The sequence below is a fragment of the Protopterus annectens genome, chromosome 2.part0 (assembly GCF_019279795.1).
Source record: "Protopterus annectens isolate FY-2018-M chromosome 2.part0, PAN1.0, whole genome shotgun sequence".
In the NCBI taxonomy this organism is placed as follows: domain Eukaryota; kingdom Metazoa; phylum Chordata; order Ceratodontiformes; family Protopteridae; genus Protopterus; species Protopterus annectens.
The window spans coordinates 1289137595-1289165554 of NC_056728.1; positions in this window are offsets into that span (position 1 = coordinate 1289137595).

The following is a 27960-nucleotide window of genomic DNA, read 5'->3' on the forward strand; positions in this document are numbered from 1 at the left end:
AACCTACAGTGATTGTGTTCCTGTTTTGTATATCCAGCGATTTTTGGTGCTTTGAAGGAGTGGAGGTGTTGTGTTTTCATATCTTTTGAGTCTCTTTTAATATGTTCTCTTTAATGCTTACAGAAATCCTAAACAGTATCACCAATGAACCTTAGTTATTAGACATCCTAAAAAGAAATGAATAAAGAATCAGTTAACTTCAAAAGTGTGAGTATCTGAGATATGCAAAAAGAAAAGAAAATCTTTTTAAAACTTGTAAAATTAAACAGCTCGGATTAGCATTGTGGAATAGCAGCATTTCAGGAACAGCAGTTCTACCCGTAAATATACGTACTACCAAGGCTAAAGACTTATAGCAGACTGTGCTACAGAGATAGAGAAAATGGAATTGTAGGCCTTTAGCAACTGTCATATAAAATGCATAAAGTAATGCATAGCCATATAAACTTGGAAAAAAATCCAAAAAGCATGAAATGAGTCACTTTAAGGTCAAGTGCTATCACATTAGTTCAATGAATTATTGATGAAGGATAGCATCTGGATGCAAAATGATTACAGTTCTTGACTTTTTTCAGAGTTTAGTTATCCTACTAGGTTATTTTTCTGTCATCTGGTGATTCTTCCAATGTAAAAATATCTAAAATGGGAAGGCATTATTCTTTTTTCATTGTAATTTGTGTTTGTATTTTCCTCTACATTGTTTGAATCTGTCTTATATTGTAAGCTATAAATATATAGTTATGAGTTCCTTTTCTCTTGCATTATACACCATACTACTGTTAATATTCTAAAGACACATTTTATGAACAACCAGCTTAAACGTATTGGTGTTATCAGAATGATAAATGTAATATGCTTAGACTACAATGATCCAGCTAAGGGTGAACTGCCTGTTTCTATCATATTTATTTCCCTCATTACAGAACCTCTTTGCCTCTTGGTATCTTCTGCCTCTCATACCAAACTCAAACAAAAAATGTGTAGCTATTCTCCAGAACACATTTGTCAATAATTCTAGCAAATGTATAGATAGCAACTGTTGCTGGCATTTATTTCACAGGTGACAGAAACATCATGCTTGATGAGAGTTTTATATACAACTTTTTCCAAAACTCCAATGTAGGCAAGCCACTCAGGAAGCTCCCTATTGAACTGACAGCACTTGTAACGTTGAGGACTGACAGAATGAAAAAAAAAAAAAAAGATTGAGAATCCAGGAGAAGACTAAATCTTGAATGTTGCTCTTCTCCTTCAAACTACTTTTTTTTGCAGGAGGTACCCCCCTTCCCAAATTTATATACACCAACTCCACAATTGCCTTACCTCAGAGAAATGGAAATATTCTGAGAAATGGCTATCTCAGACTTTTTATATGCAAGTTCATTTTTTTGGCCATTTAGTGTACATTTCAAATGGGTAACCCTTCAGGCTTTCATATCACCTAAACTTTTCTTCATCTCAACTACTCTTCTGACATAGAAGCCCAGTGTCTCACCCATACAACATTCAACCCAGACAGTATACACACACACACACACACACACACACACACACACACACACACATATATATATATATATATATATAAATATATATATATATATATTTATATTGTATCTACTGTATATAAGTACACACACGCACACACACACACACACACACACACACACACACACACACACACACACACACACACACACACACACACACACACGCACATACACCTAGTAAAAATAAATGAAAATGTGCAGTTGCATCACTTCTGTTCCATTTGGTTTGTTTGTGTGTTTCATATGCATGAGGGAGATGCCTCATAATGTTGAGAGTTCTCAAACATAGAGTGGCTAAAATGGAGATCTAGAAGGTCTAGGGTTGATTCTTAGTGAAGCTGTGCATTTTTTTAGTGCTGTTCTCCTGAACTTTAGCCAAAACAACCAACATTATCGCCATAATGTGCTTTTTAAAGTTTGGTTTCTAGAAGAAACATAATTACATTTGTTACCTGGGATAGAGTGTTGATGTACATGGATCAATTTCAGACTCAGTCTGGCAGCACTGTTTGGTGAAATGACATTCTCAGAGTCACACAGTAGGCAGGTGCCCTGGAGTAGAAGCTAAAATTCTTTCACACCTCACAACCTTAGTCATCTGTGCTAAATGCTTGACAAATCCTCTTTGACCATTGCCAGACTTTCACTAGTGGTCCGAATGCAGTGATGAAAAGTCAGCAAGCAAAGGAGAGTATTAGCGCTGACACTGAATTCATCCTCAAGTCTTGGTGAGTACCTTCATGAGGTGGACCCTGTTTTCTACAAAATCTCTCCATGGCGACACTGATATATAGACTGTATTTATATAGCATATATCATGGACAGAAGTAGTAGGTAAAAAAATAAAAAAGATAGCTGGGTGCACAAGACCCAGGATAAATAAAGTGTCCAATCCTAGTAGATGCACTGGTGCCAGGACTGGAAAAAATGACAGTGTAGAATCCTCAAAATATGGAAAAATTCCTACAATGGGGCCAAGCCAGGCCAGGGGGAGGATGGCCCCACTGTTTTAGAAGGAAGTAGCAGTACACAAAAATCACAAAAACTACTAGGCCAAAGAAGAGCCATAAACGCGATAAAGTAGACTATTGAGCATAAGAAAGAAATTATGTATTGTTACTGTTATGCAAAAAAGCCCAGAATTTCCTGACTCAAGATATACAAAAAGATTAAAAGATAAATTAGAGGAAAGAAAAATACTTCCACAAGAAAAACTGTCAGAAGCTTCAAATAAAAATGTGTAGTCATTAATGCAACATGTTAATTAATGTCATTAATGTTTGAAAAACAGTATATAGACCAAGACACTTTGAGTTATTTGGAAAAAGAAGCATCCGAGAAAGTGAGAAAATATAAACAACAAAGCCTAGATATTTTTGAAAAGTATAAAAAAGAAATATGGACATGGGAAAGAAAGAGAGATTTGATATGGTACAATATTTATGCAAAGGCAAAAGTCAGATTAATAAACATAAAAAAGGCAGCCCAATAGATATTTGAAGAGAATACAGGCTAACCATCCATACATGGAAAATTTCACAATAAAAAAATAATATCACAATGAGGGAATGTAAAAAAGTAGATTCGTAAAGTAAAAGTAAAAAAAATAGAAGTTGAAGTTATGCAGTGCCTGCGAAGTGAAGGATTTGATGTAGAAGGTCTAACACAGGTTACATCACAGCATGATGGAACAAGCCCCTAAAGTAAGGGGAAACAGTAAGATCAGGAGATGTCTGAAGAAGAAATATGGACATGCGAAAGAAAAAGAGAGTTAATATGGTGTAATATCTATGCAAAGGAGAAAGCACAACTAATCAGTACAAAAAGAGCAGCACCAAAGATATTTGAAGAGAAATACAGCAAAGGAATCCAGACATAGAAAACTGTACAATACATAAAATAAGAAGACAAAGAGGAAAAGTAGAAGGAGATCAGTAATGGAGGAGTTAAAGAAATAGAAACTGTGGTTATGGAATACCTCAAAAGTGAATGATTCAGTGTAGAAAATCTAATTCAGACAGCACCACAAAAGGATAGAGTAATGGCATTCAAAATTAAGTGAAAACCAGCAGAATGGGAAGCAATTGGTCAGGTGCCACATGAAGATATTTTGGAGCTTTCTACAGAAAAAGAGTATAAACATTCACTTGAAGCTGGATGGCAAGGGAAGGAACAGAAAACTGTGGAAACTCTGACACAGTTAATGTTGAGGAGTGATAGGCCAGTGAGTTCTCATATGACAGAGCAACAGATTGCACAGGATGAAATTGAAGAGAATGGGCCATAGGATGATGCAATAGAGCTTTGTATAGAATGCCCGCAGGAAATGGAAAACAAAAAATGTGCCTTCAGTAGAAGAAAAAGAGCTAAGAGAAGAGTTTCTTGGCTTAATATAGATAGACATATTAAGATCAATTAAAAAATAGGCTGCAGAAGGTTAATAAAACCCAAAAAGTCAGAAGTTTGATAAAACAAATGACCACAATGATTAGGACTGTCCATAGAGATCCATGCAATATAACAGATGTAAACAGGATATATTACTGTGAAGCTAAATTAATAACTGATAAAGTTCTACCACAAGAACACAGGGTAGTGAGGGAGAGAAAGGGGAAAAATTGAATACCATCATGGAAGTATCAAATAGAGAAAACTATAAAGCAACTAAGACAAGAAGTGCCACTGCTAGAAGAGTATAGAAGAGGGAATAGATAAATGAAAATGCTTAGAAAGACAGACGTGATAAAAGTAATGCGCTGTGTTAGAACAGATCAGGATCTATTATGCACTATCGCAAATAAACTAAAAATCTCAGCACAAGCAGAAAAACTTAGAAGATACACAGTTAAATATAAAGCAAAAGTACAAAATAATCAATTTATTAATTACCCAAAAAAGTTTTATAAAGAGTTGGGAAACAAGGTAAAAGGAATTGAAAGACCACCAAAAAAAGAAGAAACAGATACATTTTGGAGAAATATCTATGAAGATCCTGTGGAACGTAATAAAGATGCCAAATGGATAGAAGAAGTAAAAGAAAGAATAAGAAGTTTAAAAGTACAGGATATGAAAAGGGATGAAATAAAAGCCAGAGAGATTGAAACAAAGTTAAGAAAAGCCTCTAATTGGAAAACGCCAGGCCCACATGCAGTACCTAACTTCTGGTTAAAAGTATTAACATCTTTGCACGAAGATTTAGCCATGAGTAAGAAATATTTCAATGCACACCCTGAACAGACACCAACCTGGCTAACAACAAAAAAACAATGCTCCTACTTAAGAGTGAACCTACAACCTACCCTAAAAATTATAGACCAATAACTTGCTTTCCAACGACGTATAAACTATACACTGGAATTAATGCTGACAGACTCTATAGTCATTTAGAAGAAAACTCAATTATGGCAATAGAACAAATAATTCAAATGGAACAAAGGATCATTTGCTGTTAAATAAAGTCACAGTGGAGAACTGTAAAAAGGGGAAGAATTTAAGTATGGCATGGATTGATTACAAAAAAGCATTTGATAGAATCCCACATTCATGAATTATAGTGCTTAAAAATTTATAAGATACACCCTACACTGATCTACTGCATTTCAGTGACCATGAAACAGTGGCAGACCACTTTGCAATTAAGCCATAATAAAGGACTAATTATTATTCCACAGATAAAAATTCAAATGGGGATACTCCAGGGTGACTCTCTGTCACCACTGCTATTCTTCCTTGCCCTTAATTCATTAAGCTGTCTACTTAACAGCTTAGGCCATGGCTATAATTTGGCTACTAGAAAACAGCAAAGTGCAAAAACTTCTCCTCTTTGTCGATTATTTGAGACTGTATAGCTCATCAGATGAGGAACGGAAAGTACAACTACAAGTTGTCAAAACTTTTTCAGATGTATGTCATTTGGTCTTGATAAATGTGCAAAAGCAACGTTTAAAGCAGGAAAACTGCAGCACCAAGAAAACATCAGTTTGGGACAAGAATGTGATATAAAAGAACTTGAGCAAGAGGGAGTGTATAAATATTTGGGAATTGATGAAGGATCAACAATAAAACATAAACAAATGCAAATACAACTTAGTAAGGAGTACTATGGAAGACTTAAATTAATCCTGAAAACAGCATTGACATCTAGGAACAAAATTCAAGCTATAAACCAATTTGCTCTTCCAGTCCTAACTTACAGTTTTGGAGTGATTGACTGGCCGCAACACTTACTGGATAGATTAGATAGGAAAACAAGAAGGATGCTTTATGCTCACCAAATGATTTATAAAACTCAGTGCATACCAAGATTATATATTCCCCGTTCCAAAGAAGGGATGGGCCTCCTTGAAACTGATTACATGTACAGATCTGCAATCGTGAGACTCCACACATATCTGCTGACTTCATAAGACCCAAATGTAATGAAAGTTTTGAAATATGAGGAGAATTTATCTAAGACGACTTTCCTGCTTAGGCTAGCAGAAGCATATCAGGGTCAAGCAGGAATGGAAATCAAACCATAAGTGGATAAAAACCAGGCAGCAACTGAATTTGCCAAAAAACAAAAGAAAGAATATAAGGTGAAGGACCAGATGAGAAGGCAAGAAATGTGGAAAATGAATAAATATAGTTGCAAGTATAGAAAACTTCTGGAAGAACCTCATGTTGATCAGGAACAAATGCAGGAATGGTTAACGAGAGGCAAATTCAAACCAAGAGATGAAAGATTAATATTGGCGGCACAAGATAGTGGGCTATGTACACCATTGGTTTACAAAGTCCATTGAACATGTGGGAGAAACAGACAAATGTAGGTTTTTTAAAACAGAATTGGAAAGAGTTGCACACTTTCTTGCTGGTTGCGACATACTAATGGCAGAAGGTCTGTATACTGAAAGGCATAATAATGTGGTGAGTCTGTTGCACTGGGGATTGTGTAAACATTATGGTATTGAAGTGGCTGAAAAACACTGGAAACATGAGCCATAAAGCATCATAGAAAATGAGGAAGTCTAAATCACATGGGATCATCCATTACCAACAGTTCAAAATATAGATTCTGGAAAACCAGATATACTGGTCCAAGAAAAGAAGACATTGATCATTGAAATCACCACACCCAGTGACTACAGTGTCTTGCATACAGAGATGCACAAAGTCACAAAATATCAGGACTTGCAGGCAGAAATGAGAACAATGTGGAAGAAAGATACCCAGATAGATCCAATAGTATTAGGAGCAACGGGTCTTATAAAAAAGAGTCTACAACCACATTTAGATATGCTGCCAGTATATGTAACTCCGTACGAATTGCAGAAGGAGCAATTACTGGGTACATTGTGGGTGCTGCGAAGAGCACTTTTGGCTGACATCAAAGAGGGAAACAATACTAATTTCATGAACTTTAATCGTATTTTGACATAGGAATGGGGTCCATTCCCGTCACAGTATTAGAACCCCAAAAGATTTGGGGAAATTAAAAAAAGAGTGAAAAAAGCCTTATCTGGGTAGCTTACCACTCAGATTTTGGGGAAGGACACCTCCCACTCCAGCACAGGCATGCAAACATTTTTTTACAGATTTAACATATTTGGCCATGTCTTTTCCTTGTTAAAGTAAGAGACAGACCATAAGGATTTCTTTAGAAACTTGCACCAACAAAAATCAAGGGGACTTCACTGGCAAATATATGGACACTACTTTCATAGTTACTCAAAGGCAGCTGTAATTGGAAGCTCTTTTCTAAGTTACTGAAGAATGGAAAACTGAACGAAAAGAAGAAAGCAATATAATTTAATTTTGAAGGGACAGATAGTCGAGTGTGAGATGCAAAAACACTGACATTCAATAGATAAATAAATTATCAATGTGCGGAAAACATGCGGCAGTTCAAAAGAAAATGCATTCAATAGCTGTACCAATCACTTCAAATGGTGATGGGCATTAGGAATTAATACAAGATCAAGACATGAGCAAGGCAGTGTTTTTAATGCTACCTGAAAATGTAGTTCAAGCATGTGAACTACCTTTTGTTCTCTGGCTGATACACTTATGTAAAAAGGTAATATCATAACTTAAAACAAACCTCAGAACAAACAAACCTCAAAGTTTAGACTGCTCTCATATTGCAGTAAAACAAGGATTAAGTTTTATCCCATGTCCTCAGGTTTGTAAGAAACTTGAAAATGAAAAGTATAAAAATTATTATCTAAGCCTTCAAACACTTTTAACCCCAAAATACAGAGTGCGGGTTGTGTATAGTTTATCTTATTGTCCTTTTGAAAATACTTGGCTATGCTATACAGTTGTAGAGCATCTCAGCCACTTCAAATTGAATATTTTTTATATTATGACTTAAAATTTTACCCATTGAAGAATTCAGGCACATTATGCGTTATCATTTCCAAACTATATGCAGCTGAAACAGTTCTTAATATTGCACACGTCCGAACCTACTTGGTCTCCATGCAGAGATATGGAAATTGTTGTCACTGGAAAATTACAGAAATTACCCCATCTATATTCCAGTTTTAAAGTTCGACTTCCCTTTGCACCAGTCACACACATCTCATGAAAGATTGGTTTTGCCGCAGCTGCCTTGAAATATGAGAAGACCCCAAAATATTGTAATGCAAGTAGATGATTGCAATTATATGAGGCTAGGTGGCCTGTTACAGTTAAACTACTGCTACAAGTCAGCATGGTTTCTACTGCACACAAAAACTTCTACCTCTAAGTACCAGTAGCCTGAATCATGGAAAAGTCAGGAGTATAGTCTGGTTAATGGAGACAAGTGATACATATATGTAGAGACTGAAAGAGTCAAATATTGGCTTACAGGACCAGTCACTCATGATCAAACCATGCCGGCTGTAGGTAAATCTTCATATACCCACACCCACATGTTGGTTATTACTTAAATATATGCTATTGCATAAATGGCACTAGGTCAAGAAAATCTCACTCAGACAATATCAAAACCGGAACAAATAATATATAGATTTACTATCTAAATAAAAAAACACACCTTATCAGTTCTCAGAAGGTCAAAGGTATGGGTGCAAAAAGGCAAAACTGTGAATGTAAATCCTGTTGACTCTGAAACATCAACACATAGCCTGTGTTTACAGTTTTGAGTGTCAGTGTTTTGAATTGGATCACACTACAGTGCGGATCAGGAAAATTACCCTTTTCCTCACTGTAGTTTCATCTTGGATTAACAATATATAATTAGGAGGGGGTGTGGGGGTTGTAGACCCCCACATGTAGGGTGCAGGTAGATATGTGTATGTTTTTCCCAGTGTTTTTTCCAGATGGTGAGTGGTCTATTATGTGTTGAATGTTGATTTTTTTCCTTCTGAAAAAATCGACATTCTGAGCAGTTGGCTTGACGATATTTGCAGTTCCAGTGTGAATATTCGTCCTGACTGCTTTTTTAAATTTTGATAGCAATATATAGATATATATATATATATATATATATGTGTGTGTGTGCATATGCAAATTTAGTCAAATTAAGACTATGACAGAATAGCAAAACATAAAACTAAATGAGTAGGAAAGTGAATCTTATTAACTCAAAAGGCAAAATTCTAAGAATAATCTGCAGAGAAAATGCTCCAAGGCTAAAGTGATTCACAAATACATGTGATCAGTGTGGAGTATTCATTTATATCAGATTAAAATCATCTCAGTCCAATAAGCAGTAAGAATACAATCAGCTGCTTAGGTAAGAGGAATCTGTATATATAATAATCTTTAGTTAAGTGACATCAGTATTACTTACAATTTTAAAATGAAGTAAATACATAATATTTTATCTTGCTTAACTGAACAAAGTAAAATATGAAGCTCAAAAGAGGACTACATATAGAAATAGTTAGGATCCTGCTGCAAAACTTCTGTGTGGGGCTTCCAAGATGCAGAAACTAACCAAATTACAACTATAAAAGAGCAAGGACACTGCAAATAATGCACAGATATTAAAGCAGTACTAGTAATTTACAAGATAAAGTGCAATTCAGCAATATGTTGTAAATATTCAGATCATGATGGATCTTAATCCAGAACAACAGTCAAAAGCAGGGGTACAAGTAATAATCCCTAAATGCAATTTTAAGATGCAAAATAGGATGCATCACATTTACGCAAAGATGCTCATCTCACAACAGTAGTTAGCAATGGATATAAATTCAACTTCACTATAAAAAGTACCCTGTAAGAATTCCAGACCACCAGGTTTGCATGAAGTGGGACAATCTGTGAAATTAGATTAACTTTGTACCTGTTGACCAACTAGCACCTTAGCAAATCTGTTCTCCCCTACAGTGATCACACAAAGATGAGCATAAATCCATTGGTATGAAACCCCTTGAAATACATAGTTAAACCAGAAAACATGGATCAACACTTTCCTACTATCTCTGTAGCCATCTTGATAGAAATGGAAGTCTTGAAACAATTTTGTAATTGTCTCATGTTTTTTTAGAACCATCTAAGTCTTAAACACTCGGATACAGTATGTGACAAATGAACTTATACCCTATTCCTAGAGGCAAAGCTCTCACATACAAGTACTATAAATACTAAACATCTTCTCAGAAACACATACAACACTGCATAAAATCTGCCTCACACTACAGAACAAATACATAGACCTACATATGCTAAGGTTCTTAAAAGTGATCTACCCAATCCAAAATTTCAAAGACCTTCCAGACACAGTGATTACAACAAATACCCTGAGCAACCTCAAAAACACACTATCTAACCAATACAAACCATGGCACATTCAGCTTCAACACGCAGTGTCTGTAAGATTAAGCCCATTAGACAGACCACCACACAATCCAACATTTTGGTCATAGGGACTCTATTGTGAGGCACACTGATGTCCCACTCACCAGGCTGATCCAGAAAAAAGTTGTGGTCATTTGCCTGTTGTGTGCAAGGATCTGACAGATCACACAAGCACTCAGGTTATTACACCACAAGTACCAGTATGACTCAGTCACAGTCCATCTGGGAGTAAAAATGTCCTGAGACATATCTCCCTGGACTATATAAGGAGAGTCATGAAATAGCTCTAAGAATGTGCTTCCCAGGCTGGTATGATTCTAATATTGAGTGGTATTCAACATTCTCCAAGTGTGATGCCACAATATGAACAGGAAATAATTGAATTTAGTAATTAGATTAGTTTTTTTTTGTCATTTGGAGGGGTTAAAATAGTTGTCACCCTAGGAAGATATGGTTGGCTGACCACACTGTCTTGTGAAGGATTGTCTGCCAATGCCCTGTCTGGGTTTTGTATATTGGCTAAAACTTTATCCACCCCCATAATGCCTTTTTAGGCATTATCAACATGATAAGTCTTCTGACAGAACAAAACTAACACAGGAAAATCTAAAGGTGTTACTGCTCAATGCCAGAAGTCTAAATAAGGAGCCCCAGTTCCTGAAAACTTTCCTCACTTGGAGAATGTAGATGCCTGTGCAGTTATTAAGACATAGTTTAAAGCCACAGAGAGCTCCACAGCAGTGCAGGGCTATACAGTCTTCTACACATTTAGACCAGGTACTGCATAGAAAGGAACAAAATCTGATGGTGCCTCAGTTTATATAAAAAATAACCACACCTTAAAATTGGTCAAACAGTATGACACACTGGAGTTTCATCATATCCACACTATCAAAGGCATTCCCAGTCAACCAAGTACCATATTCATGAGTGACTTTCTTTACCCCACTATAAGCTGGGAATCATACAGAACCTTTAATTTGCAGTTCCAGAGATTCCAGCACCTTGTAAACACAAATATCCTAGACCAGATAGTCTGAAAGCCCACTAGAGGTGTTAATATCCCAGAACTAGGCCTTCTACACATGAGGGAATGCTGCCCGCTATGAGTGTATTGTCTTCACTAGTCTGTCAGACTATAAAACTATTGCCTTTGAAATAAAAATAAAATTGAAACAGCAGGTAACCAGTGACATACAAGAAATAGTCCATGGCAAACATTCTACTTTTAAGTTGACACCCTGGCAAAATTTCAACTCCTCCAGACCCAAGGAACACCACTGCTACTAATGAGTCATTCATAAGAACTCACTGCGCTCATATATACAGCTGTATAGAGGCTGTATACCTATCCAAAAAAAGCTCATAGCAAACTCAAAAAGCAACCCACCTTGGAGAAATCACAATATCAGAACATTATGTAACAAAAGGGATAAAATCATGGCCAAAATTAGAAGTGCAATGCCCAGCATTCCCACATCAAACTAAATAAAGACAATTGGGGAACAGAAACCTCCCAAGCTAAAGACAACCACATGACATTCTTCATTTATGTCCAAAACGTCAAGAGAAATGCATAACAATGTGCCAGACTAATTGTAAATGGAGCCACATATATTGAGCTTGGGGACATAGCAAACATACTGGTTGATAAATTCTGCTACAGTTTTTAAGCTGCTTTCTTCACCAGACATCTCTTTAGAAATACCCCATCTATAACTTCACAACTAGCATCAGGGAACAAGTCCTCAAAGCAATGTCCAGTGCAAAATGCACTGTGTTGATGGGACTTGACAATATCACAGGATGCCTCTTTAATACCATGAAACATGACCTTTTGGGGAATGTAGAAGCACCATCCAAATGTAGCTTCCAAACAGGCTTTGTGTCAAACAAATGTTGGACTGAAATTATTGTCTCGCTACACAAGGGTGGGTTATCCATGGGCACAGGAAACTACTGACCCATAAACCTGAGAAGTCTATTATGCAAGACCAAGAAAAGAATTATCATAGACATGAGAAATAATGACATAGGCTACCTTCAGAATCTGTCACTAACTCAGTTTGGTTTTGTCAAGGGAAGGGCATGCCTACATAACCTGTTTGACTTCTTTGAGAAGGTCACCAATGCAATGGATAAAACCAAAATGGTGTCTACTGCAACTTGGCCAAAGCATTTGACATAATTCCATCTTGGGCATTGTAGACAAGCTCACTGACTTCGGTATAAACCCCCATATCACCAACTGGTTCACAGATAGTTCCCAGGAAGTTAAGATGGGCCATCTACCTCCACAAAAATGCCAATCACTAGCACAGTCTCTCAGGGCTCAGTGCTGGGTCTGGTCCTGTTTAGCATCTACTTCTATGAAGTCATTGTTAATGTAAAGGGCCTCTGGCTGACTGAATTCACAGACAATTGCAAATTATGTGCAGTCACTGAATCCTACCAAGACACAAACTTCCTCTAAGATGGCCTGACTTAGACTAACAATGGCTGCTGGAGTCATAGTCTTAAACTCAATGCTAAGAAGGACATAATAGTATCCTTTGGTAAGACAGCCACCACTACAAATTACTACATTGATAATACAGCCAGTAGTCAGGGATCTGGAACATATGTAGACAGCGCCTCGGACTTAGTACAAAAATGATTACATATACTACACAACATATAAGCAAGTGTATGGTATCCAGGTCCAAACATGTCATTGTTCTTTTGTAGTCTGTACTAATAAGACCAATCATCTAGTACAATACACCCTTCCGCATGTACCTGACCAGGCATTTGCAGCAAATGGAATGACCACAGAGGTTTCTCACAAGAAGAGTACATGGTATAGAAAATAAGTCCTGAGCAGAACACCTCAAAGCATTGTCCTTATACTTGGTCTCTAACAGGCTACAGAGAAGTAATTTGTGCCTAGAAAGCATCTTCTGATCCAGTATTAATGGACTTTTTGCAAATCCACAAAACAAATAGTAGCAGAACTGTGATCCAGGAACCTAAACCTAGACATGCTGAAGGGACAGGTATGTGTCTCAGAGGTTTCCTCTTCTCTGGAACAGGCCTCCCGTCCATGGGAAGCAAAGTTCTTTCCACCACTTATTCAAACAAAACTTGGATCAGTGGTTGTGAAACTGCAAATTTACCCCCCAGCTGACACTCATGTCTCTGTTAGAGAGAGGAATCTTGTAGATGCTCGACCCTTCATGTCCAAGTTTATATACATCCTGCATAATGCATGGTTACCTTACTAATATTTATGGGAATCATTGCTAGGCTTAAAAATGCCCTTTATGGTAATAAAATTAATATTATCCTATGATCCTATGATCAACGCACCTAATCAATACATGATGGCATGGACTTTATATAAATGTCTCTGATACTGAATATACAAGGAGTAATTGGCCTTAAGAGCATGCAGTGATAGCCAGTGCCTGCCATTTTTAAGACACTGTACAACAGCAAATTGGAGTTAGAATCACTCGCTCTCCAGGAATTTACTGATTTCATTCTGAACACATCGCTCTTCACTGCAATCTTTCTCAAAAGCAATTGAAATGGGTTCACAATTATTTTTTTCAAACAAACCTGCAATGTTTTTCAAAAAAAGAATGAATGTCTTTACAGTAACTGTGCAACCACCCACGGTAGTGGTGCTGTAGCGTTGTCGCCCCACAGTTAGACGTTGCCTGTTCGATTCTCAGTTAGAGCATCTTCTGTGTGTCGACATGCGTGAATGAGCGTTCCTTCGTTGAAGGTTGTGCGCTAGACCCAGCAAGCCAGCACGTGAAAGTCTACTGCCAATCATTAGCAGACCGGAGTTCCGCTGTGGCGACTCCTAAGCCGAAAGACACAAAACAGTAACTGTGCAACCATACCACTTCAGCAAGACAGAAACCCAACTACAGTTAATTAATTTATTTAATTGGCATTTGTTTACTGGGAAGTCTGACTGGGTCATGAGGTCCCCATTTTCAATGGGCGACTAGCGAGAAAAGCTCCAGATATATATGGATAACAGAATGAAAAACAAGACAGACATAATAAAGTCATATCATTCAAGTGCAAATATGAAAACAGCACATTAGTTTCTCAGAATGAGAACTTAACAGGCATAATACAGGTATAATTGTCTAATTGATGTTTGTATTTAAGGCAGGTGTGTGTTTGTAAAGATGTACTCCTTGAAGGCTTTTTGTGGCAGAGACATTAGAGAAATAAACTGCTTTTTGGTTACTGGTTGGTTGTTCTGTATTTGCTTTCTTCTTTGTGGTTCGGCATAACAAAAGTCATAACATTCAAGTACAAAATGTGAAAAACTACTCATGGGTTTGTCAGAATAAAAACTCAACAGACATAATAAAGTCATTGTGATCAAGCATAAATGACATAGAAAGTGTGATAATAGGATGATGCAGCATTATTTACATAATAGATGATCATCCTAATGATTATTAATATTCTAGAGGTTATGAAATATGGTAACAGATTATATTGTGAAGGTGTAGGATAGTACTACTACAGAAGGTAGGTTGTGATAGAGGGGACAGTAGGAATAGATGTGGAAAAAGTATGAGTGTTACCTCAGGGGAGTATATGTAGAGGAAGGGAGGGTAAAGTAAGTTAATAGTGGGGATATAGAGAGTACAGGTAAAAATATGTATAAGAATACCTCAACTTGGGTTCTTACAGGAGCAAATCCAAGCTTTAGTCAAGCATTTTTATAGAGGTTTTGAAGAAGTGCAGGTTAGTAGCAGTTTTGATTGTTAAAGTAAGGGAGTTCCATAGTTTTGCCACAGAGCAGGAGTAAAGGCTTAGTCCTTGGGTTTTGTTAGGTTTATAACTTGTGATGAGATATTTGTCTTCATATCTGAGATGTTTATTTGGGATATACAAGTTGGTTAATAGGCTAAGAGCAGGACAAGATAGTGGGTTGTGGATGATTTTGTATGCCGTAGTAAGTTTTATGTACTGGAGGTGGAGGGGGAGTTCAAGCTATCTTAGGGAATGTACAGCTTTACAGTGATGAGTTAGGGGGTTGCATTTATGGCAAATTTGGCAATTTTGTTATAGCAGCTTTCTATTTTTTTTGTAGGGAGATCTGTAAGTTAGTTATAATTGGGGCCCCATATAACAGTGAGAGCAAGAGGTAGGTTTTGCCAGGGTAATTTTGGTAGCTGCTATGAGGTAGTTTTTATTAATGTACAACATGCCTAGTTTTTGGTGTTTTTTTATACTGTTTTGTATGTGTAGGTTAAAGCTGAGATATCAATTGCGACACCTAGTAGTTTGGTATGCTGAACCAATGCAATTTCAGTATTGTTGGGTGAAAAGATCTTGAAGTTTGTTTTGTTGGAGCTGTGGGGTTTGTGGGTGAAGAGAAGGAGCTTTGTTTTTTTATGGGTTCAGAAAGAGTTTAGCATTGGAGAGCCATGTTTCTATGGGTCAGAAAGCTTGTTGTGTTGTATGTTGTAGATGAGTTAATGTGTCTGGAATGCAGATGATATTGGAATCATCTGCATATTGGATTAGAGTGCCTTCACAGGAGGATGTATACAAGTTATTGATGAAGACATTAAATAGTAATTGACCAAGGATGGATCCTTGAGGTTCATGCTTTTCTAATTTCTCCAAGACTTTTGGGGTTCTAATACCAGGATGGGAATGGACCCCATTCCTAAGTCAAAGTATGATTGAAGTGCATGAGATTAGTATTGTTTCAATCTTGAATGTCAGCCAATAGTGCTCTTTGCAGCACCTGCAATGTGCCCAGTAATGACTCCTTCTGCAGTTCATATGGAGTTACATGTATTGTTAACATATCTAAATACGACTGTAAATTCTTTTATATAAGGCCCATTGTTCCTACTACTACTGGGACTGTCTTGAGTATTTTTCTTCCACATTGCTCTTGTTTCTGCCTGCAGATCCTGATATTTTATGACTTTCTGTCTCTCTGTATGCAAGACACTGTAGTCACTGGGTGTAGCAATTTCAATGACCAATGCTACTCTTGCCTTTTTTCTTGGACCACTATATCCAGTATTCTAGCATCTATCTTTTGAACTGTTGGTAATGGATGATCCCAAGTGATGTAGACTTCTTCATTTTCTATGATGCTTTGTGGCTCATGTTTCCAGCATTTTTTGGCCACTTCTATACCATAATGTTTGCACAATCCACAGTGCAATAGTCTTGCCACATTATTATGCCTTTCAGTATACAGTCCTTCTGCCACTGGTATGTTGCAACCAGCAACGAGGTGTGCAACTGTTTCCAATTCATTTTACAAAACCTACATTTGTCTGTTTCTCCCACATGTTCAATGGACTTTATAAATCAGCATGTACAAGGCCCCCTATCTTGGGCCACCAATATTAACCTTTCATCTCTTGGTTCATCTGTGGGGGTGATGTCATATGAGGAGATAGTAACCTGTCATTTTACTGCTTTCTGCCTGTCAGCTATGTAGATAGAAAACCAGTAAAGTGAGGAGGAGGATAGACCAAAGCTGAAAATTTTTTAAGGACTTTGGGGTGAGATATCATGCCAAATGCTTTTAACAAATCTGGAAATACTGCAGATACTGTTTGCCAATGTCATGAGCTTAGTTGACAGAGTCCATGAAAGATAATAAGGTTGTTGAGGTATTGTGTGCCCATCTAAAGCCATTTTGAGTGTGGGAAAGTAGGTTGTGTGTAAGATGGTGGAGAAGTTGTAGGTGCACCCATTTTTCTAGAATCTTAGAGAGAGAGGACAAGATTGCAATATGATGAAAGTTTATGATGTCAGTGGAGTTGCCTCCCTTGTGTAAAGGGATAATGTGTGATCTTTTTTCCATAGGTTAGGGACATGTGATTAAGCTATGGATCTATTAATTAAGATGCTAATAAGGAATGCTATTGCCTCTACAGTGAGCTTTAGGTATTCTGGTGGGAGGTTGCCTGTTGAGGTTGAGCAAGGTTTCAGTTTTTGCAGCAGTTTCTTTTTTATTTGAAATAAAGGGATGGGCTGAAAAGTAAACCGGGGATGGTTTGGTTTTGGGTTATGAGTGAGGGGTTGGCTGTGTGTGTGTGTGTGTGTGTGTGTGTGTGTGTGTGTGTGTGTGTGTGTGTGTGTGTGTGTGTGTGTGTGTGTGTGTGTGTAGAGGTTAGCATTTGGGGTATTAATAGAAGAAGTGAGTTTGGATGGATGAATGGATGAGTTGGGTTTACTTTTAGGTTGGATATGGACTCTATAAAGTATGTGTTGCATATGGCGGCTGTTCAAAGAGGTGGTATATTGGGGTATGGATTGGGGTTATTTTTATTTCCTGGTCTGAGTAGTGATGTTACAGTGGACCAGAATTTCTTAGTGTTGTTTGTGTGGTTATCTTAAATGAAGGAATAGTATGATTTTTTTTTGTCATGTAATATTTGTCTTTTTGCCAGGCAGTCATTGCTTTGTCCCTGCCTTCATTAGAATTTTACATGATTTTGTGATTTATGGGGCATGGTTATTTTTTATTTTTTTTTGTTTACTGGGAGCCTAGGGAGTTAAAATGCTTAGGAAGGTGATGTTGAAATGTTCAACTACATCATTAAGGGGAATTTTGTTAGGATGGACTAATCTATAACTTTTATAAATTCATGAAGTATCTCTTCGCTGAATTTTTCTAGGTTGTGTATAGTTTTGAACTTGCATTGTTTTGTGAGTTGAGTGATAGTCCTGTGAGTTTAGGCTGGTAGGTGGTCACTTAAGGAGTCAGGGAGTGTGCCCAAGGATATAAAGTTCAAAGGGCTTGTGACTAGTATCCTATCCAGTATTCTTAATATAAGTGAATATTAAGTAGTTGAATGATATAACTGACATGATCTGTAACTGTTTGAAAGATGAAAGCTAACAGTAAACAGTACCCTTGAGATAATACATAAAGTACCAACCACAAACATTTAAAACAAAAAATCTCTTTCCTTGAAATAAATACAACTAATTAATATACTTAAGGAAATCAAATTTTACAAGGAGCTATAAAGTTTCACTAATAAAATATAAATAACATATTTAAACAGACAGGTAGCATATAGAAAAGATCATAACAGATTATGTAGACCCGTCATTATCAGTAGCTAAAGATGTACTTAATTTCCTATCTGTATCTGACATAGAAGGCCTAACAACAGTTGCAAAGTTTTGTAAAAAGATAATTCCCAGCTTGAGATCTGTTTTAGGAATGCAATCTACTTATGATCAAAAGTGAAACAGAACTACATTTAGAAGACTTTACTTGTAATTAAATTTCCAGGCTCTATACTTTCTAGTTTAAATTTGGATTGTGTTTTTCTTGCTTCCAACAAGTCAGTGTCAAAGTAAGGTAATGCATTTTTCAGCTTAAAGCACTGCAAATGTGTGGACCTTAATACTTCTCTATATACATTTATCTTCCTTGTGTAAGCTTCAGGCTAATTTTCTTGAGACACCATAAAAAGAAAACTTGTGAGTAGAGATGCATATTAAGCTATCCTGTCTAGTCCCTTGTCTTGACTCCCCAACTGCATTTAATATATTGCCGTAGCTTCATTTTTACTGTTTCACTGATTGTTTTTCTTTGCCTATTCAGCCTGCTGCAATCTGATATTACCTGCTTCATTTGCCCTCACTATGCTTGGTGTCTCTCCCTCTACCATACTCCATTCCCACCCACCCCTGAATACATTAAATTTATAGCTAGCATCCTTTTCTCCACCCTCCATAACACCCCCCTTCCTCCCATTTTCACCAATTACATTCTACACTATCCCTTCCTTACCTATCACTATTCAATCATCAATGCCACCTACCTAGCAACTACACATGACATACCCATCCCACTCATTTCATCCAACCACATATAAATACCTCCCCAGCAAACATACCACTACCTTATCAATACTCCCTTCACCTGGCCAACACTTACTTCATCAACCCTTACTTCTACCTTCCCCTCAAATTAAACACACCTGTTCTACTGCATACAACTCATCTAAACTATCTCTCTCTACCGTAACTCCATAGTCTTGCTGTAACTACTGTAACATCCTTTATCTCCCCATCTACCTCTTCATTTACCCTAAACTGTCTTAAAACTTAAATACTCAAAAGCACAAGCACTCACCTCTCTTCACCTCATTATCACACCATGTTTATTACTCTCTTCTCAACTCCCCTTCTTCTACTTTTATACAACCTCTCCTCATATCTTACACAAATAAAGCCACTACACCTTTCTCCAACCTCCATTGGTAATAATCTAGCCTCTCAATTCCAATACTCATTCTCAATACCACCCTCTATCTTCACAGCTACAAATTCCTCCCTTCCCAAAATCAAAATCACCCCTACACCCCAGTCACCCAATGAACCAAGCCAAACTACTACTTATATCACCTCTCTCACCAAAACTTAACTATTCCTTCACTTTGTTCAATTAAGGTGACATTCATCCTAACCCAGGACCAAATATGCACACCCTTATAAATAACCTGACTACACATCTTATTACTCTTCACCACAGAGCACCTGCTAAACACTTAACAATGTACTCAATGAATACCTGCAGCATTCTCAACAAAGTAAATGAACTTCACAGTTGGCAGACACAACATTCTCCAGATATAATAACCCTTACTGAAACTTGGCTCAAACCTTACATCTCAGACAAAGAGTTCCTCCCCCCTGGTTACAACATCCTACATCTTGATACACCTAATAAAAAAGGTGAGGGAGCTGCTATAATGTACTCTAACCATTTCACCTTGCACCCCCTATCCAACCCTCCCTTCTTTTCACCCTGCTGAACTCCAAACTGCCAACTACAAAATTAATGACCACAATATATATATATATATATATATATATATATATATATATATATATATATATATATATATATATATATATATATATATATATATATATATATATATATATATATATATACCTCCTGGTGAAAATAACACCATATTAGAACAATCATCTCCTGGCTGACACATTATATAACTAATAAATCTATTCTCCTAGGAGACATCAACATCAACCGACATTCACTAACCTTTTACTGCCCTTGCTTCAGCATTAACTTGCATGGCTTCTCACAACTAATCACCACCACAACCCATATCAATAAACCAACTAATTCCAGTTCTATTATAGACTGGATACTATTTTCTCATCCACACAAATACCACTACCCTGAATCTCTACCTGACACATTAAGCGATCACTCACCAATTAGAGTACATAGACCCCCCTCCACCACTCCAGACATCAGAAAATTATATAATGCCATAAACTCTCCAATTTCCACCTGGATACCTTCAATAGCATTCTCTCCTCCGTTAACTGGTCCTTCCAAACTTACCTACCTCTTGATGATGCAGTGCAAAAATTTAACTCTATATTTCTAAAAGTTCTGAGCTCCCTTGCCCCCTCTCGAACAATTAGAGTTAAATCTTTCAGCTCTCCCTGGTTATCTCAAACAACACACTCTTTACTGCATAAAAGAGACAATGCTTGGAAAATCTGGTCTACAACAAAATCCATCCCACATCTTCAGACCTATAAGGAACTTCCTTACCTTACCAAAAACACATCACTTGTTGTGTCTTTCAGCTTTTCCCGGTTAGGGGTCGCCACAGCGGAACTCCGGTCCGCTAATGATTGGCAGTAGATTTTTACATGCCGAGTTGCCAGCTCTAATGCACAACCTTCAATGAAGGTACGCCCATTCACACATGTTTCCACACAGAAGACGCTCTAGCTGAGAATCGAACAGGCCAAACACATCACTAAAGACGAAAAAAACTTTTACAACAAACCCCAAATTTTACATTCTAGTAATCCAAAAAAGTTATGGAACTCCATCAATCAAATACTGCACCCAGGCAACCCCTCAACTCCTATCAAAACAATATTCCCCAAGCAACTGCAACTATATTTAACCTCTACTTTACTGATTATATTAGCAAACTGGTGCAGACCTCCAATTCTTTAACTCACCTGACTCCTCAACCCCCTATAAACAAAACAACACATTCTCTCTAAAATCTGTACTCACAAGTTACATAAAATACCTACTATTTATAACTTTAAACCTTCTTCCTCTTTAGCTGATAACTTACTTCCACTTTACCTCAAGACAGCTGCTAACTCATTAGCCTGTCCTATTTTGATTTTTATTAACCACTCTTTAAGGGAGTCCACAATAGCATCTATCTGGAAACAATTTTACACTTTACCCATTCACAAAGGAGGAAACCCCACAGAACTATCTAACTAACTATCTAACTATAGAGTGGTAGCAGTGCTGCCCCGTCTCTCTAAAATATTGGGGAAATGTGTACATAAACAAATCCTGGGCTATCTTATCCAAGAAAACATATTAACCTCTACACAACATGGTTTCCATCTCAACCATAGTACAACTACAGCTCTCATTTCCTTTAGGAGTCAGAGACAACAATAAACTTGTCTCCCACCTCTGTTTAGACCTCTCCAAAGCTTAGTAATCTTAGACTTAATTCTGCAGAGCTAGTTTGTCTGTAGGTAATCATGTCTGCATGTCTGCAGGTGTTTATACAGCTTTACATGGTTTCTTGGCTGACAATACTGTTGCTAGCCATAAAACCCCACTTGTATTCATGTAAGTGCGATGTGCGGCATGGATATAAAATTAGTGCTGCTGCTCATTGTTCTAACATGTAAACTCAGTGTAGGCTTCACTTTAAGTCTACATAGAGTTTATTGAATCCATGGGTTCAAACACCTTTATCCCTGTTCAGGGCTTCATCTAATAACAGACTGATGAAACGTATTATCTATACTTAAATAGATATTCCAATACCTGTTTTCTTTGGTTAGGGTTGTGATTAAGTGCTGCTGATATAATCAGCACTTAGGGTGTGGCAGACATCTGCTTAGCTGCATTGATTTAAGGTGATTAAAAAGTCTGCCAGCTAGTGGCCTTTTTGACTGCAGCTCCATGCTGTCATTAGGAAGGTATGGTTGACTGTCCTATGATTGGTTAGCTGTAGATGTGAGACAACCAGTGGGGATGAGAAGAAAATTGACCACTAAGGTTGTTTTAGAGTAAAATAAACCACCATCAAGAATTTCTAAACTGAATCCTAAAAAACTAAGGTAAGAAGGAACATGGTCTTATCTGAAGCAAGCCTACTTCATGAGGTTTCTCGGGTGTTAATACTTTCATTCCAGCTTGTTGGAACTTTGTCATACTAGAAATGACTGAGCATATGATCAATTGATTAAATGACAAACAATGCTCTAATTACAAATACATGCTGACATAGCATGATTAAATACAGAAAGAGAGTAATAAAAAATTCTATTGTCAACTAAACAAGTAAACATTGGATAAAGTTTACTAATTAGGCTATGCAGTTTTATCACAATATGGTAAAATGGAAAACTTTTCCAGAAAGAAATATACCACTAGGCAAGCAATCAAATCAACAATGAAGATGGGAACTTATGACTGAAAACTGAATATACTTATTCAAAACATCAAATACTCACCAGCAATTAAAGACAACATGACTTGCGTGTCCAAAAGGTTACAGTTGTCCAGCAGAGTATGTAAACATTGTTCAAAATTTGCATAAAATTATACTTACAGTGACTATAAATGCAAACTCTGGGAAATATTAAATAAATAAATGCTAGATCAGAGTAGCTGTCATCACAGGCATAAGGTGGGTCACAATGCCCATCCAAAAGATTTTTGCCTACAGGTATCCTGGATAGTATTAATTGAGGATTATAAGAGTTGTTGAGCCTGGTGCTTTAACTTTTCAAAAGTCTCATTGCATGGATAGTATTTATTGAAAACTATAAGAGTTGGTGGGCCTGGGTGTTTTCCAACCTCTCAGGACAACAATCACTAGCAAGGGTTCAGTGATTAGTTTCAGTGGTGCAACACATAGCATACTCTGCTTTGGTACAGTAGGCTGTGGGTTCTATTCACACACCAGGTAGATCACTTAGTGTAGGCTTCACTTTAAGGGGGTGGTGCACTCCTGAGTGTGTCATCCTTCCGATGAGATTGCAAATTGAGGTCCCATTTGTCTGAGTTATGTGTAGCTCAGGGGATGAAAAGGATACAAAAAAAACTATGAAAAAGTGTAGAAGTTCACCGATGCCCCAAACTAATTTCACCTAATAGTATAAATACCACCTCAGGACTACCCTGAAATGAAGTTACTAGCCTAGTGGGACTAATTGAGTCAACAAAGACTAAATAAATATGTGTTGAGGTTCAGTCAGCTGCTTTTGAGCAGACAAGGGATCAAAGTGTGGTCAATGGGTTACTGGAGCTGAGCTTGCAAATACAGTTCATTTTATTCTAAAGGTAAATTTGCCTCTTTATCTGTGACTCCCTTCAATCATCTCTAAAGTGTAGAAGCTGAGTTTCTGATGTGTCCTATACTAGTCAGATGTCAAAAAAAGGCATTGTGTTTATGTCATTTCCTAATGTCTTAGAGGTCCTACTGAATTCTTTGAGCAAGTTTCCTTTAGGTTTTCCCAATGCTAATCCGTATGCAGTTTGGTAAGTGCATTGACCACTAAGCATGGTAATTGTATTATTTTAAATGTGATGTCTTTTTTTTTTTTTTTTTACGCAAACTGCTCAGGATGAAAGTGCCTGTCCAACCAGACTTGCTTCTAATAAGGCAGCACATTTAGTTAAACTGTCTTTTCGGGATTCAGTTCCATAATTCTGACTGGTAGTTTATTTTGGCCAATTTTCTTCTTGACCTTCATTAGCTCTCATATGCCCATTTAAGCAGCAGTAGGTTAGTCAGCTCTAACCTTCGACTGGCTGACATAGCACCCTAGCTATAAAGGTCATCAGCTGTCAGAATTCTTCTTCAAATAATATAAGCCATTTTGACTAAGTAAGATTACGTCAGGCTATTGCTGCAGTATGGAGAAGCGTTCCTAACCTCAACTTACAACCGCAGGATACGTGTCACAATACCTTTTTACTGAGGTTCTTTTATTGGTTTAATCTGTAGTCTGATTAATTCATGATTGGGAGGGAAAATTCTCATTTAGATTAAAATAAAAGAACAACAAATAAAACTGACATTGTTTTGAATAGTGACACTGTTTCAAATATGTTATGTGTTTAATAATACTCCAACCAGTGACTTGAAGTTTGAGGAAAGAACCTGAACTTATCGAAGACAGTGTAATTTATAGACTGGGAAGATGGCAGATCAGTAAGCACTATTTTTCTGTAGTATTATTTAGAATTCTGTTTTAGATCCTGTTATAGCAGGGTTCAAACTATAACAAAATTAAATATTTTCTTTGGTGCATATTTTCTTAACTGAAAAAAATACAATCAATTCCACAGTATCAACGGTTCAACCGGTCTTTAAAAACTGAAAGAAAATAATCTTACAAGGAAATAAAACACTGAGGTTTCAGATTGCATCGCAAAATTAGAACATGAGGAATATGTATTAGACATAGATCGCTTTATCTGCCAATGTTCATCAGAACTGTATCTAAATGTAACCTACTTTACTTTAGGCATCTATTAAGAATGCAGAATTTAAGCTACATTTGCATTTAATTTAAAAATATCATTTTTCAGTTTTGTCATACTAGATTAATGATTTTCTTCTCTTTTTTATCCTTTAATAAAAGAGAAGCACTGTTTCAACATTATTGTTGACCAGAGTAGTAGATTCTAGTCTAGATATGAAGCATGTGACTAGAGTAAAATTTAAAACACTATGCTGCCTACAAAACAGTACTTTATGGGTTTAAAGGTCAAGGTAAAACAGACATTCAAATCAATACATTTTTTGACCTGCTAAGATATATTTAGAATAAAGGGTAGTTTTTCTTTTCTGTTTTCAGCATGTTTTTGTTTATTAGCAAATAAATTCATTTTTCCATGCTTGTTTTTCTGGGATATCTATTAATCTTAATTGGTGTTTTAAACACATTACTTTACAAACAACCTTATACACTGTAAAGTGTGCTGAACTATTGAATATGATTGCTTTTATATTTCCTATCTGTTAAGAATTTTTACTGACAGATGCATTTTTGTAGCTGATTTTTATAGCTAAGCACAAAATGAATAAACATTAGCAGCTTTCTTACACTTCAGAAACTCATCTGGCAAGCAGTTAACACAAATAAACTTAACTGTCATATTATTCTGCATCACACAACATCAATAAAAGGATCAAAGGTAAAAGAAAAAGATGAGGGCTTAGTATCATCCCATATCTATGATATTCTCAATGACTTATTGTAAAATGGTATTGCATATAATGGCATGTTTTAGATGACATTTCGATTGTACAAGTAATTTGCATTCCATCTGACATTAAATAACATACTCATTATTATGAATTCCTACAGCATTTTCATTTCTTCAGCAGAAAGCTATGAACTATGCATTGCAGCTTAATGAAGGTGGTAAGTCCTGCTGTCAATCTAAAATAGAAGACAAGTCTGTACCTGAGCTGAACCCCCTGCAACATTATTGTGAGCTGCCCACTTCTGACATAGTACAAATCTTCAGCTAAGACATTCTTATTATTAAATAAAGATCTATAACTGAACACATGTATCTGTAATATCACTACAATCCAAAGAAAATTAAAAGACAGATTATGTCCAGGATATTACATGCACCACCACAGAGCGCTGATAGAATCTGGCACGATCCTGTTGCTAAGATACCTGACTAATGCCACAGAAACAAGCCCTTATTACTAATCTAGTACAATCCATGCATGCTTCCACATATTTTGGCAGAGAGAGGTTTGAGTCCACTGAAAATGGTTTAAGATGTTGCTTACCAGAATCCCTGAATTTATACTTTTCCATCTCCTCTGTGTAAGCTGTGACAGTCTTACTGAAATAAGAAATGTAATGTGCTATTAATGCTATTTGGTTGTCTTACACCATTTAAAACAAGGAAGATTATGTTTTATCCTTTCACATAGTCAATAGAAGTTGCTATAAAGGCAATTATTTAAGTGCTTTCAGTTGCAAAATTGTACTGCTCCCAATAAAGATCCAGCTTAATCCATGTGATTTGTAGTGCATTATTTCAATAAGTTACTCCTGTTGCTATCAGTATGATGCACAGTAATAAAGTGCCCATGAAACATTAGAGAAGTGCTTACTGAATAAACAAAACTGAAGACAAACTAGGCAGATTATTTGATGGACTAATTTCAGAGTTTATAAAGCTTTGCTGGATTGCAATTTAGCAGCCCTTATCAGAAAAGACAGCTAATTAAACATACTACTTAACTGTGCCTAGGCTGTGGTCTATGCCTGTTTAAAAAGCTGAAGCATTGCTTATGTTGCTGTTTGTGCTATACCTTATTATACTTGTGTCTGTATAAGTACTTCAGTACAGTAGTATATTGAACATAATAAATAAATATGAAAATTTCCTAGCGTCAGAATTTTATATAACTTGGCGAAAAGGAAGACTTCCTTTTTGCATTAGTACAGAAAAGAACTGCCATTTTGTGTGATGTAAAATCAGAGTTGTGCAGATCTTCAGCGGTATTAGGTCTGCCAGACAATTAAGTTTAGACAGAGTTATAATGACAACAACATTTAAAGATGTTCATAGCTGCCAGTTAAAATGTCTTGAAATTTCAAAAGATATGTCAAAGACAAGTACACCTTCCTATTATGACGGGAAATTAAGAGCGAAAGAAAGTGAAAGAGAAAAATAAGAGCAAGAGAGAGAGAGAGATTGGGCCAGAAAGTCAAGCATAAAGCATACAACAAGGGATAATTATCATTTCAAACTGTTGGATTCTGAAGAAATATTGCAATAATCAGATAAAAGCCGCTTTCAAACAAGTCCTATTACATGGCAGTATTTAATAAACAAAATGTAATAAAAATCTTGTTCCAAGAGTGTTTATAAACACCTTTAAAATATTCTGAACATAACTTCCACCACTGCTAAAACCATATATTTTTCACATGCAATTTCAACACAGAGCAGCTAAAATTATTTTCAAAAATCATATCAACCTTATGCCACTCACCATGGGTTCTCAAGGTCATTCAGAAACATAACCGTCTAAACAGTTGGGCCAAGGCATGAATTTGCATTGTGTCATTCTTATGATGTTTGTTTACCATGCTAGTATATATATTTGTCATTACATAAGCATATCTATCTGTCTATCTATCTATCTATCTATCTATCTATCTATATAAATAGATAGATACAGATATTATATAAATATGCCAGCTGAATTCTATATCTAAATTTCCTTGTTTGGGATGGAGTATAGCATTTGACCTCTAAGGATTTTCATCATCAAAGTAGAAATGATTTCTGAGTAGATTACCTACCTCCAAACAACAAGCTGTAGAAGTAATAGTTTGTGAGAGGGGGAGATTTCATCTGCCAAAGAAGAAACAGAATCAATAACAGGTGCACATATATTACAAACTGTTACTTCAGCATAAATTGTCCCTGTAAGAAGGACAAAAAATGTTTTTACAAACCTTTTACTGTTTTCAATTCTCACTGGAATGCACAGCAGAGGAGAAATGGCTG